Below are 16,117 nucleotides of genomic sequence, written 5' to 3' on the forward strand. Positions count from 1 at the left end.
TTCACAATTAAATAGAGTATAGAAATACACATCAAAGAATCTGTGGGTGTGTGTACAGAGAGAGAGCCATATACTGCAAATAATGTAAACATGTAAGCAACAAATAATAATCAACTAAAACTTCATTAAATGCTTACTAATACATTTGAGCTTAATATTAGTCAATTCAATCCTATCAACAACCCTATGAGCTAAATAATATTACTACCCCATCTTACAGATGTGGAAACAAAGGCAACAGTGTACAGAGTACATAATTATTAAATAGAAAAGAAAGAGGCCTGACCTGTGGTGGCGCAATGGGATAAAGCATCAGCCTGGAATGCTGAGGTTGCCGTTTCGAAACCCTGGGCTTGCCTGATCAAGGCACATGTGGGAGTTGATGCTTCCTGCTCCTCCTCTCTCTCTCTCTCTTTCTCTCTTTCTCTCTCTCTCTCCTCTCTAAAAATGGAATAAAGTCTTTAAAAAAAAATAGAAAAAAAAAGAAAAGAGAGAGTCAATCTTTCAAGATTAAGAACTCCATAGAACATTCATGAAGTAGTTAGCCTGGTAAACCAACCAGGGTGGGCTGGAGTGGGGAGTGAAATGGTACTGTTCCAAACCATAAAAGCATTGGAAAACAAAAAGGAGAAAAAGAGAAACCAAGTTTGTTTGTTTCAAGTGTTATAGCAGACCACAGGGGAAACTGAATGGATTAAATTTAAACATTTTGCCATTTAAATCCAAAAAGCTTTTCCTTTTCTTTTCTTTTTTTTTTTTTTTTACAGAGACAGAGAGAGAAACAGAGAGAGGGATAGACAGGGACAGACAGACAGGAACGGAGAGATGAGAAGCATCAATCATTAGTTTTTCGTTGCGCATTGCAACACCTGTTCATTGATTGCTTTCTCATATGTGCCTTGACCACGGGCCTTCAGCAGATTGAGTAACACTTTGCTCGAGCCAGTGACCTTGGGTCCAAACTGGTGAGCTCAGGGTCTCGAACTTGGGTCCTCAGCATCCCAGTCTGACGCTCTATCCACTGTGCCACTGCCTGGTCAGGATCTTTTTATTTTTTTGAGAGAAGTGATGAGAAGCATCAACTTCTAGTTGTGGCACTCGTTTGTTCTTTGATGACTCTTCCTAAGTACCTTGATGGAGACGGGGGGTTTCCAGCTAGCAACCTTTGGGCTCAAGCCAGTGATCGTGTGGATGATCTCACGCTCAAGTCGGCAACCCCGCACTCAAGCCAGCAACCTCGGGTTTTCAAACCTGAGACCTCAGCACCCCAGGTTGATGCTCTATCCTCTGTACCACCACTAGTTAGGCAAACTTCTTACATAAAAAAAGCAAAGCTGGCCCTGGCCGGTTGGCTCAGTGGTAGAGCGTTGGCCTGGCGTGTGGGAGTCCCGGATTAGATTCCTGGCTAGGGCACACAGGAGAAGCGCCCATCTGCTTCTCCACCCCTCCCCCTCTCCCTCCTCTCTGTCTCTTTTCCCTTCCTGCAGCCAAGGCTCCATTGGAGCAAAGTTTGCCCGGGCGCTGAGGATGGCTCTATGGCCTCTGCCTCAGGCGCTAGAATGGCTCTGATTGTGGCAGAGCGACGCCCCAAGATGGGCAGAGCATTGCCCCCTGGTGGGCATGCTGGGTGGATCCTGGCCGGGCACATGCGGGGGTCTGTCTGACTGCCTCCCCGTTTCCAATTTTGGAAAAATACAAAAAATAAAAATAAAAAAAAAATTAAAAAGCAAAGCTTCCTTAGGTGTAAGTAAGCATTTGTCAAATGGAATTGGAAGTCACACACATATATTTGACATCTAACAGAAAGCCCAGAGCAGTATATTAAAAAAGGAAAGGAAAAAGAAAAGACAAAAATAAAGTGAGCGAAAGCAGAAGTACCATCCATATGATAGGATTTCACAGGTAAGTTACCTACACTAAAAGCAAATATAAACAAATGAGCCTGCCTAGAGCAAAGTAGAAAAGAGCACTCTCTCTGGGGTCCCTGGCCCTACTGACTGGGCAGGACCATTTGCCCAGAAGGAGGGCAGAAAGATCAGCAGCAATGGGGTGCTCACAACTACCATCGCTCCCGCACACCAGCAACCTCTTCCTCCCCGAGCTCCCGCTGAAGGAGAAGCGGGAAAGTAAAGAGGTCTCCATACCAGGACTCCGACAAAGCAGACTGCCCCATAAATTGACTAATGATAAAATCCCAAGGAAGCAACTGGCTACCAAAGCCGCTGGCAAGAGTGCACCCTCTACTGGAGGGGCGAAGAAACCTCATCATTACAGGCCTGGTACCCCAGCACTTTGTGAAGATGTTATCAGATATTCACTAAACTTCTAATTCACAAACTGTCATTTCAGCGTCTGGTGTGAGAAATTGCTCAGGACTTCAAAACAGATCTGTATTTCCAGAATTCATCTATTGGTACTTTGCAGGAGACAAATGAGGCCTATCTGGTGGCCTTTTTCAAGACACCTACCAGTGTGCTATCCATGTCAAATGTGTAAAAATTATGCCAAAAGACATCCAGCTAGCACTCGACATACATGGAAAACATGCTTAAGAATCCATTGTGATAGAAAATATTTCAATCCTGGCTGGTTGGCTCAGTGCTAGGGCATCAGCCTGCTGTGTGGAAGTCCTGGGTTTGATTCCCAGTCAGGGTACACAGGAGAAGCGCCCATCTGCTTGTACACCTTTCCTCATCCCCTTCTCTCTCTTTTTCTCTCTCTCTCCCTCCTGCAGCCATGGCTTAAATGGTTCCAGCAAAGTTGGCCCCAGGCGCTGAGGATGGATCCATAGCCTTGCCTCAGGCACTAAAATAGCTCAGTTGCAGAGCAAATGCAGCAGCAGCCCAGATGGGGGTTGCGGGGTGGATCCTGGTCAGTTGGAGTGCATGCGGGAGTCTGTATCTCCGCCTCCCTGCCTCTCACTTGATAAAACAAAAAGAAAACATTTCATCCTTTTAAAAAAAAAATTCTCACCTGACCGATGGTGGAGTAGTGGATAGTGCATCCACCTGGGATGTTAAGGTCCCAGGTTTGAAACCTCAAGGTTACCTACTGGCTTGAGCACAGGTTCACCAGTGTGAGCACAGGTTTTCCAGCTTGAGCATGGGATCATCAACATGATCCCAAAAGTTGCTGTCTCAGGCCCAAAGGTTGCTGGCTTGAGCCCAACGTCACTGGTTTGAGCAAGGGGTCAGTGACTCAGCTGAAGCCCCAGAGGTCAAGGCAAGCATGAGAAGCAATCAATGAACAACTAAAGTGCTGCAACTATGAGATGATGCTTCTCATCTCTTTCCTTTCCTGTCTATCTGTCACTCTCAAGTAAGTAAATCAATAAAAATTTCTCTTCTTACTGTTATTGGTAGTTCTAAACATTAGATATTTGTTTTCCAAGAAGTCAAAAAGTACCTAAATATATGATGATAAGCAGAAAATAATGGAGAGAAATCAGGTATTGGCAGTTTTTCCATTTTCATTTGTGTGTAAGTTTTTAAAATATAAATGTGGGGATGTAAAGCACTAATACACATCAAAACATTTCAGTTAGTTAACATGTTTCAGCAGTTCCACTTTATAACATCATAAACCAACCTGTTCAATTTTTCTGGACAACACAATGCCAGCACTTGGATTTTTTAAAAAACAAGTAAATTTCTTATTGATGGCAACTAAATGGTGTCTGTAGCATTTTTATCACACAGTAGATCCCATCCATTCACTATACTTTTCTAACTGAGCTATTCTACATGCACAAACCTTTTTAATGTTGCCTGTTTCTGTGCTGTTCCTGGAAGTTTGCTATTAAAATATATTAAACTATGAAAAACAAAAGAGAGAGAGAAGATCAGCAGCACTGAGCTGATGCAATGTGGTGGGGTGGGGTATCCATCTGGAGTTCCTACAGGCAGAGAAGGCAGTCGCCACCAGCCTGGTATTTCTATTTCCTTTTAGTCTTCTCCCTATAAATATACAGTTGCTTCCCTCTTTTGCACACTTTACGTTATAATACATCCTTTCCCCAGATTCTTAAAACCTTTTATAAACATTAATTTTAGATTAGGGCAAACACTCTTGATACTTACATATAAAATATAGAAAATCACAGACTAATTATCGAGCAAGCAAGAGACAGGTAAATAGTAGTACTTTTAAAAACTCAGGATAAATATTAGGATCTTTAAGCCAAAAGCTAGAATGGTTGAGTAGTCTTTAATCTTCCTTCATTTCAGCTTCCTTCAGAAAGGAGAGCTAATTATAGAAAGCTAAAGGAACGCTGAGCCTTAATTTCAGTATTTACATGAAAATTCCAAATGTTGATATATTTAAAGAAGACTTCAAAAACTGTGTATTTATAAAATAGAAATACCATCCTAAAAATAGTATTTATTAAAATATTTCCATAATAAAAAAATTATGTTGAAATAGTTTTATTTGATTTCCAATGTTTTGCTAACATAAAGGGAGATGATTCCAAAAACATGAAATGATTTCCAAAAAACAAAATAAAACCAATACATGTATGATCAGTGTCTAGCACATAACAAATAGTACTAAATTTAGCAGTTAAAAAGGGAAAAATTGCCTGGCCTGTGGTGATGCAGTGGATCAAGCATCAACCTGGAACGCTGAAGTCGCTGGTTCAAAACCCTGGGCTTGCCTGGTCAAGGCACATATGGGAGTTGACGCTTTCTGCTCCTCCCCCCTTCTCTCTCTTTTCTCTAACATGAATAAATAAAAATAATTTTTTAAAAAAGGGAAAATTTAATCACAGATTAAAATGTCTAAACTGTAAAGTACTGGCATAGCTTAAAACTTCTAACTTTATATTAAATAATTAAACCACTTAAAATATCTTTAAAAACAGGTATGTCACACTATTCTTTCAAATTTCCTGAAGTTTGGAAATTTTTATAATGTTTTTATTTATTTTAATAATTTATTTTTAATTGATTTTAGAGAGAGAGAAAAATAAAAATATCAACTTGTTCTGTTTATCTATGCCAGGGGTCCCCAAACTTTTAACACAGGGGGCCAGTTCACTGTCCCTCAGACCATTGGAGAGCCGGACTAACAAATTCCTATGCACACTGCACATATCTTATTTTAAAGTAAAAAAACAAAATGGGAACAAATACAATATTTAAAATAAAGAACAAGTAAATTTAAATCAACAAACTGACCAGTATTTCAATAGGAACTATGGGCCTGCTTTTGGCTAATGAGATGGTCAATGTCCGGTTCCATATTTGTCACTGCTAACCGTAACAAGTAATATGACACGCTTCTGGAGCCGTGACGCGTGCATCCCGCGTCATCGGAAGTAGTACTGTTTGTGAGCAACGCTGCACTTTTCACTGACCACCAATGAAAGAGATGCCCCTTCCGGAAGTGCAGCGGGGGCCGGATAAATGGCCTCAGGGGGCCACATGTAGTTTGGGGACCCCTGGGTTACAGGATAGAGGCCCCAGCCCAGCTGTAAGCAACACTTATGTTGCTGGACTCATAAAAAACATGTGGTCTCAATATTAAGAATATTGAGTCTTGGGCCTGACCAGGCAGTGGTGCAGCGGATAGAGCATGGGCCGGGACGCTGAGGATCCAAGTTTGAAACTCCGAAGTTGTTGGCTTGAGCGTGGGATCATCAGGCTTGAGTGGAGGCTCATCAGTTTGAGTGTGGGATTTGATGCTTCTCATTTCTCTCCCTTCCTGTCTGTCTGTCCCTACCTGTCCCTCTCGGTAGAAAAGGCATTTTGTCTATACCCAAATCATGGTGTCCTTTCCCAATATTCAGGCTAATTTATTTATTTGAAATAGACTTTCATGGTACTAAGGCAATAAACTCTAAATTCATATCTTATAAAGAAATATTTTTTAAAACTTTATTTTAAAGTTGCTCAGTAGGTTTAGTTTAGGTTAAAAGACCTACCAGATAGGAAGATACAAACTAAAAAATTTATGTTTCTAGAAATTTGACACCAATAAAACACTGAGGGAAAAGAAAGGAATAGAAATGTGAAAATGTGACAGAAAAATGAAAATATATGTATGTTTTACATGTCCTAAAGGATATAAAAATATCCTTGGAAACATTAAAATAAAGTGCACTCTAGTCATATCAGGATACTGTCTGATATTTCAGAGTTACGAGAGGCTGGGTCTAGGTACTAGTCTACCCATAGTTACCTTTGATCTAGAATAAAAACTAAAAGGAATCACCCAAAAACCCCACTACTCTCCCCATATCTTTTCCTTTTGGCGGTCGTTATATCTCTTAAAATTAAAAATTAGAAAACCTTAGGAAAAATCGAAGGAAATCGCTCTTATTTAAGAAGTCTGGAAGAAACAGGAACAAGAAGAGCCCGCCCCTGCTTACACCCACTCCACCCCACCCTGTGAGGCTGCACCTGGGGCAGGGTGTGCACACAGAGGAAAAGTACCAAAGCCAAGCAAGAAATGGGCAAAGGAACTGACAAAGCCAAACATACAGCCAATCTAACCAATGCCAAATTGTCACGTATGAAGTCGTGGGTCTCCAATGTGGCTTCTCCATGTGCTGCTGTTTGAAGTGGAGCAAGAAGACCTGTAAGGGATATACAGCCTGCTCACAAGTAAGATTGTTAAACTGCATAAAGGGGAAAGAACCCAACAAAAAAGAGAACCTTATAACTAAATTCAAAGTGACATTGTCAATATTCTGTCTGAAAAACTTAGTGAACATTTAAGTTGTCCTCTGAAAAGGGAACAGGCATTTCTCCCAGATTTGTTTTTTAATTTTTCATTGATCTGATAGAGAGGAAGGGGGATGGGGGAAAAGGGGAGAGGTCAAAAGAGAGAGAGAGAAAGAGAGAAGCATCAACTTTTTGACCCACTTAGTTACACCACTTAGTTTTGAACTCATTAGCTGTTTTTTTAAGCTTTTTATTTAATTTTTATTTATTTATTTATTTATTTTTTACAGAGACAGAGAGAGAGTCAGAGAGAGGGATAGATAGGGACAGACAGACAGAAAGGGAGAGAGATGAGAAGCATCAATTATTAGTTTTTTGTTGCGCATTGCAACACCTTAGTTGTTCATTGATGGCTTTCTCATATGTTCCTTGACTGCGGGCCTGCAGCAGACCGAGTAACCCCTTGCTCAAGCCAGTGACCTTGGGTCCAAGCTGGTGAGCTTTGCTCAAACCAGATGAGCCCACACTCAAGCTGGCAACCTTGGGGTCTCGAACTTGGGTCCTCCGCATCCCAGTCCGACGCTCTATCCACTGCGCCACCGCCTGGTCAGGCTAAGCTTTTTTATTTTAGATTTATGTGTTCATTTGAGAAAGAGGAGGGAGAGAGAGAGAGAGAGAGAGAGAGAGAGAGAGAGGAGGAGAGGAGCAGGAAGCATCAACTCCCATATGTGCCTTGACCAGGCAAGCCCAGGGTTTCGAACCAGCGACCTTAGGTCAACACTTGATCCACTGTACCACCACAGGCCAGGCTCATTGGTTGCTTCTTATAGGACCCATTACTGGGGATGGAACCCATGACCTCAGCATGCCAAGAAATGCTCTATCATCTGAACCACCTGGCCAGGGCCTCTGCCCAGACTGTTGTTGTTGGGGGTGGGGGGGTGGTAGCAGGAGACAGAGGTGAGAAGGGGACCGGTCAGGAATGACCAGTGGTAAGCAATTACTGTCAGGCCCAGCTGTCAGCACATCATTTACAACACTCACTAGCATTCCAGGCACTTGTTCATCTATTCCTGCTTACTTTCCACAAGGAAAAAAAAAAGCCAGGATATCCACTATACAACTCAATAAGCAGATTTTAACTTCAGTTCTTCTAAGTCATCCTTACTTAAATATTTACAATAGGAGAGAGAATTCATCAGGGAGCAGTAAAACTAAAGCATAACTACAAAGTTGAAAAATCAGGGACAGAAAACAAAGACAAGAAAAGAAATTCCTGCTTTAAGAGACAAATGGAAATTAACCAGACCTTCCTTTGAAGCTTATTGCCACCTCCATCAACTAACCGCAAATAACATCTGAAAAGCCACTAAGTGGAGTTTGTCTAACTGATTTAAGAAATCACTTTCTAACACACTACAGCTACAGGTAGGATAACCATTCATAAGGCCTCAATAAAATAAATGAGGGACTTTATTTCTTCCAGAAGGTTCCATTTTCAAGAGGGTCATTAAGAATAAAACATCTCAAGGTACTGAAAACTGAAAATGAATTCCTAGAAAAAGCAGATAACCCCAAACTAAACACCAAACAATTTTAAGACTCATTGAGTGGGAGAAGAGCATTTCAGATTGTCAGCCAAATCAATGAGCTTATATATTTTACCAATTTCAACTTACAAACTTTCAGTACCTTCTCAAATAGCAATTTTTAAGTGATCAAAAAAATTAAAATTTTACCGGTAATTGAAAACACATTTTATCATATGAAAAAAAATGTAATGAACCAAGTAATGGGAGAGCAAATATTATCATCTGTGCAATGTGGGTTTATATGGTCACTAAAAAAGGAGACTATCTGTGGGTTTTCTTCTAAATGAAAACTGAATTTTCGCCTGTGGTGGGGCAGTAGCTAAAGCACCTACCTGAAACGCTGAGGCTGTTAGTTCAAAACCCTGGACTTGCCCAGTCAAGGCACATACAGAAAACTACTACAAGTTGATGTTTCCTACTCCTCACCCCCCCAAAAAAAATCAAGGAGTAAAATCTTAAAAAAAACACACCAAAACCCTGAATTTCTAACACATTATAAGGCACATATACACAAGGGAAAATTTTAAAATAAACTTCCAGACTGACTGGTGGTGGCACAGTGGATAGAACATCGACCTGAGACACTGAGGTCCTGGCTTCAAAACCCTGAGGTCACTGGCTTGCGAACAGGCTCATCTGGCTTGAGTGCAGGCTCACCAGCTTGAGCATGGGATCATCAACATGACCCCAAAGTTGCTGGCTTGAGCCCACGGTCACTAGCTTGAGCCCATGATCACTGGCTTGAGCCCAAGGTCACTGGCTTGAGCCCAAGGTCACTGGCTTGAGCAAGGGGTCACTGGCTCGGCTTGAGGCACCCCCCCTAATCAAGGCACATATGAGGAGCAATCAGTAAATAACTAAAGTGACACAACTACAAGTTAATGCTTCTCACCTCTCTCTCTTCCTCCTCTCAAAAAACAAACGAACAAGCTTCCATATTCAGTACAAGAATTAATATCACACGTCTTAAGTCAGCCCAGGATACTATTTTCTATCGCCTTTATCTCTAGGTAATTAACTTGTATCCTGCTACATACAACCAGCAACCAAACCTGGTATTATCAGTTCACCTACATAAACAGAGGTCAAGGCTGGGCAGAGAGAAGTTTCAGAGAAAGCCTTCAGCTTTAGAAATCAAGAAACTACCCAGAAAGCACCAAATGTGCAAAATAGAACTACAACACTAAAAAGAATAAGAAAGTAGGAAGTCCTGCTGTCAGATTTTTCAGCCTGCTTCAACAAAAACAGTACAATAGCTGCAACTGTATAAATGGGTCTACAGGTCACAGGAAAAGAAAAAATGAAACATACCCATGTTGTATAAAGAAAAATGTGCTAGTACTTATAAAATGCTCTACATCTGAATATATTCATGAAAATAAATCTGCTACATGTAAGCCTTGATAACGAATACACAACTGAGAACCCAGCAAACATTTCACCTCTTTGCGGTGTCACAATGCAGCACAATGGCAATTAGACCATCCTGTCCAACCAATACAATCAACTCCCGATGCCAGCAAGTGGAAAGTTCAAGGGAGATTTATTTTAATCTCTTAGCTTCTTTGCTAAGAACTGTTAAGTGTCACCTGACCAGGAGATAACGGAAATCTACATAGCTACATATTGATAACCTGATCCAACATGGATGCTAGCTGCCTCCTGCTACAGGAAGATTACTTAACCAACTGTAAAGAATGGGCAACCCTTACTGCACTATCAATGAAAAGTCAGAGTGTCATGAATGAGAGCAAAGGACAATGCAGTCATTAACAAAAAACAACTGCACCCTGCTAGCTGACCTAGAGGACTTGTGAGCAGGACAAGATTTATCACCACTAGGAAGTTTTAGAACTAAAAAAATGTGAAGTAACATTAGCATCACTAACACAGCAATAGCAGCCAACAGAAAACTAGATACATGAATCAAATCTTTAATTTCACGTCACTTGAATGAGATACACTGAAATATATTTAAGCCTGAAGAAAAAAGAGAAACTCTGAAAAGAATCCTGGTCATCATTTCCTGAGGATTTAACTCAATTCTCGTAAGTAGGTCTGGCTGTACCATTAAAATAAAGAATGGAAACTTGAAGGTTTCTGTTAAAAATCACAAATACACTGTTCTCTGGAATAAAATTTAAAAGAAGAAAAATCTCAGATTGTCTCAATTTTGTATTTTCCCTAAAAAGGTTCCAATTCTCATATGAAAAACCTTGTAGAGGCCCTGGCCAGTTGGCTCAGTGGTAGAGCATCGGCCTGGTGTGTGGATGTCCCAGGTTCGATTCCTGGTCAGCGCACACATGAGAAGTGACTATCTGTTTCTCCACTCCACCCCTCTCCCTTCTCTCTCTCCTCCCTTCCCACAGCCATGGCTCGGTTGGAGAAAGTTGGCCCTGGGTGCTGAGGAAGGCTCCACGGCCTCATCTCAGGCGCTAAGAAGAGCTCAACTGCTGAGCAACAGTCTGTCTGCCTAACTGTTTATCACTTAGAAAAAATAAAAATTAAATAAAAAGAAAAGAAAAACCTTGTAGAAGCCAAATTTTATAGTAAAAAATGTGGCTTATGATTCATTTATCTAGAATTCCGTTTAAGGCACATTTGCACACTTAAAAATGACAGCACTTAGGCCCTGCCCGGTTGGCTCAGTGGTAGAGCGTCGGCCTGGCGTGCGGAAGTCCCGGGTTCGATTCCCGGCCAGGGCACACAGGAAAAGCGCCCATCTGTTTCTCCACCCCTCCCCTTCTCCTCTCTCTCTGTCTCTCTCTTCCCCTCCCGCAGCAGAGGCTCCATTGGAGCAAAAAATGGCCCGGGAGCTAGGGATGGCTCCTTGGCCTCTTCCCCAGGCACTAGAGTGGCTCTGGTTGCAACAGAGCAACGCCCCGGATGGGCAGAGCATCACCCCCTGGTGGGCGTGCTGGGTGGATCCTGGTCAGGCGCATGCGGGAGTCTGTCTGACTGCCTCCCCGTTTCCAGCTTCAGAAAAATACAAAAAAAAAAAAAAAAAAATGACAGCACTTAATTTGAGTGTTGTGAAATCTAATAGAGTTATTAAGTTTTATAATTCCAAATATCATTCAAAAGATTTCTGAAAAGATAACTATTGCTACTGTGTGGAAATAAAGTTAATTCATTTAATATGTAGCACTTCACTGATTAATATTCATTTAGATGTGGACATTATAAAACTAACCATTTATTCTCTCTCTGACAAAGCTTTTTTAATTTTCTTTATAACTTAACTTTTGAGATGAATCTTATAAAGTTTTTGACAAAGGGAAATTTTACTTGGGAATTTGAACCAATTTACTTAAGGTCAACCCAACCTGGAAGGCTCACCATAAAGGAATGAAGTAAGACCTCAAAATAAATAAGTTTATTATTGCAGATTTCCAATATAATAGCAAAGAGAGCACTCTCTCACATTGCTGGCAGAAGGACAAACTGTTACCTCCTCTGGAAAGCAATGTGTCAAGATATGTACCAAGAGCATGAAAAAATCTTGTTTACCCATGTGCCCAGTAACTGAACTCTTGGGAATCTGCCCTAAGAAAATAACCCCAAACACAAAGATGTATGTCCAAAGATGTTCACTTGAGTTTACCTGTAACAATTAAAAACTGACATAACCTTAAATGCTCAATAGGCTTGGAATAGTAAAGTAAGTTATGCTATATCCATACAATGTGATATGACAATTAAAAGTGCCTATCAAAAGTACAGAACTTGCCCTGGCTCATTAGGTCAGTTGGTTAGAGCATCATCGTGATGCACCCAGGTTGCCACTTCCATCCCCAGTCAGGGCACATACTGGAATCAACCAACAATTGCATAAGTAAGTGGAACAGCAAATCAATGTTTCTCTTTACCCACCCCCTCTCCCTTCCTCTTTCTCTACAATCAATAAAAAGTATAAGAAAATTTTAGAAATTTACATTTAAAAATGTGCAGAACTTGTGGCTCAGTTAGTTAGAGCATCATCCTGATACATCAAGGTTGAGGTTTGATCCCTGATCAGGGCACATGCAGAATCAACCATTGAGTGCATGGATAGATAGGTGGAACAACAAATCAATGTGTGTGTGTGTGTCTCTCTCTCTCCTCTCTCTCTTTCTCTCTAAAATCAATTAAAAATTATTTTTAAATTATAGAACTTAATATAAGGTATTATGTTTATGGTTTTATTTTTAAAAAATACACTGAGCCTGACAGTTTTATTTTTAAAAAATATAGTGAACCTGACCAGGTGGTGGTACAGTGGGTAGAGCTTTGGACTGGGATGCAGAGGACCCAATTCGAAACCCTGAGGTCTCAGGCTTGAGCGCTGGCTCATCTGGTTTGAGCAAGGCTCATTAGCTTGAGCCCAAAGTCACTGGCTTGAGGGCCAAGTCACTCGGTCTGCTGTAGCCACCCCCACCCGCCCATCAAGGCACATACAAGAAAGAAATCAATGAACTAAGGTGCCACAACAATAAAAGAAAAGAGACCAAATATTAAAACTTTTTGTTATAAATATTATTAACATATAAAACTTGTACAGTGATTGATAGTTACTACTTTCATATACATTGTATCAAATGAGATAAACTTGCAATCTCCCACAGACTGTGAAGGCCCAGAGGACAATAGCTACCAACCTGAGAGAAGAAGCTGCTCTGCAGAGTGACTAGTAATGAGAGTGATTTAAATTAGGAGCTGTATATAAATACATAAAGAATAGCATTCTAAAGTACAGCAGGAAGGCCATGAGCAAACAGCCTGCATCCAAGGACTGGTTGTTAATTCGGAATGGCAGGAACTTAAAGGGGATGAGAGAATAAAGAAATATGGCCCTGGCCGGTTGGCTCAGTGGTAGAGCGTCGGCCTGGCGTGCGGAAGTCCCGGGTTCGATTCCCAGCCAGGGCACACAGGAGAAGCACCTATTTGCTTCTCCACCCCTCCCCCTCTCCTTCCTCTCTGTCTCTATCTTCCCCTCCTGCAGCCGAGGCTCCACTGGAGCAAAAGATGGCCTGGGCGCTGGGGATGGCTCCTTGGCCTCTGCCCCAGGTACTAGAATGGCTCTGGTCGCAACAGAGCGACGCCCTGGAGGGGCAGAGCATCGCCCCCTGGTGGGCGTGCCAGGTGGATCCTGGTCGGGCGCATGCGGGAGTCTGTCTGACTGCCTCCCCCTTTCCAGCTTCAGAAAAATACAAAAAAAAAAAAAAAAAAGAAAGAAAGAAATAGAGGATGGAATAACTAAAAATCTGGGCTAGAGACAAGACAGCGATGGAGTAGGCGGATGTACCAACTTCCAGCTCCCAGAACCAAAGTGGATTACAACCTAATTTTAAGAACCATCATCTGGAAAAACCAACTTTGGACTAAACTAAGAGGACTCTTCAACCAAGGAACACTGAAGGAGCCACACTGAGACTGGTAGGAAAAGCGGAAACGTGGAGAGGGCTGCCCAGCTCCCCAGAGCGAAGGGCAGCCCAGAGAGACTCGCATGGCAGGAAGTGAGTTTAGCAGAGAGGGGAGGGACCTGGGCCCCAGGAACAAAGCACCAGCCTGCGGCCCCAGGAACAAAGCACCAGCCTGCGGCCCCAGAGCCTAGAAATGGCATATGGACGGTATTTAGCTGGAAACAAGACAGGATACTGTTTGTGAGAAAGAGACTGGTTTCTCAGACCCAGGATTCTTCTTAAAGGGACCACACAGAAAACCTCTCTCACAACCACTCACCTGGGGCTCCAGGGGGATGGGGAGAGAAGAGAGGACCGGAGTAGCAGGAAGAGAGTGTAATCTAGGAGGCACAGGGAGAAACACGTTGAGAGACAGCCACCCTAACCACTGGGTCGAGTCATTCCCCAAAACTGAAGTGAATAATTCCCCTGGAAACAGCAATACCAGCAAAGGGAAGCAGGACACCAGCCAAACAAGCTCTCCCGCAGCACTCAGAGCAGAGTTGCTTTGAAGGAGGGAGCTTTCGGGACTACAGTAGTGAGTGTTAGGGTCTGAGCTGCAGTGGGACGCAGAAGTGTGGTTCTGTCAGCAAGGGCAGAAGCCGGCTGGCCACAACTGAGACCCAGGTGTGAGCTCAGTCTTGCCCGGCTGGGGAGGAGGGGACGCACGAAAGTGGTCAAGCCCAGCTGCGGGCTGCCTGCAATCCAGCCCAGAAGGGGCGGTAACCCACCCTTGAGTAAGGGTGCAGGAGCACAGCCTTGCCCCACCCGCGGAACCAAGGCTTGTGGCCTGATGTGGAACCGGCTCCTCCAGCCAGGGCAGAGCGAAAGCCCAGAACAGGTGGAGTCCCGCCCAGCCTGTGGAGCCAAGGCTTGCAGCCGCCCCACAAGCGGGCTTCTCTGGCAGGGGAGGGCAAAAGCCAGAATCAGGCGGAGACCCGCAGCTGAGCAAAGGTGCTCAAATAACCCCACCTGTGGGGGCAGGATGAAGGCCAAGGCCACCGAGGCTTGTACACCCAAACACATGATCACAGCCACTCCTGTGAAGGAGAGATGGAAACCACAGCAACAGCCCCAGTGGGCTGGCACCGGGAACGCCCATACCCCAACGCTCTAGGCAGCAGCAGCAGAGGGGGTGGCGGGCATGCAGACAGAACACACCTAGGGAACACAGAGGCCACACCCAGTGAACTCCAGTGACCAAAACCTTCTTTTAAAAAGACAAAATGAGAAGGTGGAGAAATACAACACAAATGAGTCAAGAGAAATCCCCAGAAGAGGACCTGAATGAGTCAGATATAACCAAATTACCAGATGCAGAGTTTAAAATAACGATTATTAGGATGCTCAAAGATCTTAAAACAACAATAGATGGTCATTACGAACACCTAAATAAAGAGATAGCAAATATAAAAAAGGACATTGAAATAATAAAAAAGAATTAGAAATGACAAATACAATATCAGAAATAAAGAACACAACGGAAGGAATTAAAAGCAGGATAGATGAGGCTGAGAATTGAATCAGCGAGTTAGAGGACAAGATAAACGAAGGCACTGAAGCAGAGCAGAAAAAAGAAAGACTCAAAAAGTCTGAGGAAACTCTAAGAGAGCTTTGTGACAACATGAAGAGAAATAACATCCGCATCATAGAGGTTCCTAAAGAAGAAGAGAAAGAACAAGGGATAGAGACTTTGTTCAAACATATCATAGCTGAAAACCTCCCTAAATTAAGGCAGGAAAACGTCTCATAAGTTCAGGAAGCACAGAGAACTCCATTAAAGAGAAACCCAAAGAAATCTACACCAAGACACACCATAATTAAAATACCAAAGCTAAAGGATAAAGAGAAAATATTAAAAGCTGCTAGAGAAAAAAAGGCTATTACCTACAAAGGAGCCCCCATAAGGATGACTTCCGACTTCTCAACAGAAACACTTGAGGCCAGAAGGGAATGGCAAGAAATATTCAAAGTAATGCAAAACAAGAGCCAACAACCAAGACTACTTTATCCAGCAAGGTTATTGTTTAAAATTGATGGAGAAATAAAAAGCTTTCCAGACAAAAAAAAACTCAAGGAATTCACTACAACCAACAAATTTAAGAAGATCGAAATCGTATCGAGCACTTTCTCTGTTCACAATGGCATGAAACTAGGAATCAACCACAACAGAAAAACTGAAAAATACTCAAATGCTTGGAAACTAAATAGCATGTTATTAAATAACGAATAGGTTAACAATGAGATCAAAGAAGAAATAAAAAATTCCTAGAAACGAATGATAACGAGCATATATCAACTCAAAATTTATGGGAGACAGCAAAAGCAGTCCTGAGAGGGAAGTTCATAGCATTACAGGCACACCTTAAGAAGCTAGAAAAAGCTCAAATAAACAACTTGACCCTGCATCTAAAAGCAC

The 16,117-nt window shown here is 42.3% G+C and overlaps 1 protein-coding gene across 7 annotated transcripts in view; it reads right to left on the minus strand.

Annotated features, from left to right (window-relative positions):
* ITSN1 (intersectin 1) overlaps window positions 1–16,117 on the minus strand; it is a 232,559-nt gene that overhangs the window by 166,652 nt on the left and 49,790 nt on the right. The window contains exon 1 of one of the 7 annotated variants that reach the window (XM_066370287.1): window positions 287–442. The exons of the other annotated variants lie outside the window; for them this stretch is intronic. The gene's annotated coding sequence lies outside the window, so the exon portion shown is untranslated. Of the gene's footprint in view, window positions 1–286; window positions 443–16,117 lie in introns of those variants that run through there. 7 annotated transcript variants of the gene reach the window in all.

Source organism: Saccopteryx leptura, chromosome 2, assembly GCF_036850995.1.
Source record: "Saccopteryx leptura isolate mSacLep1 chromosome 2, mSacLep1_pri_phased_curated, whole genome shotgun sequence".
Lineage (NCBI taxonomy): Eukaryota > Metazoa > Chordata > Mammalia > Chiroptera > Emballonuridae > Saccopteryx > Saccopteryx leptura.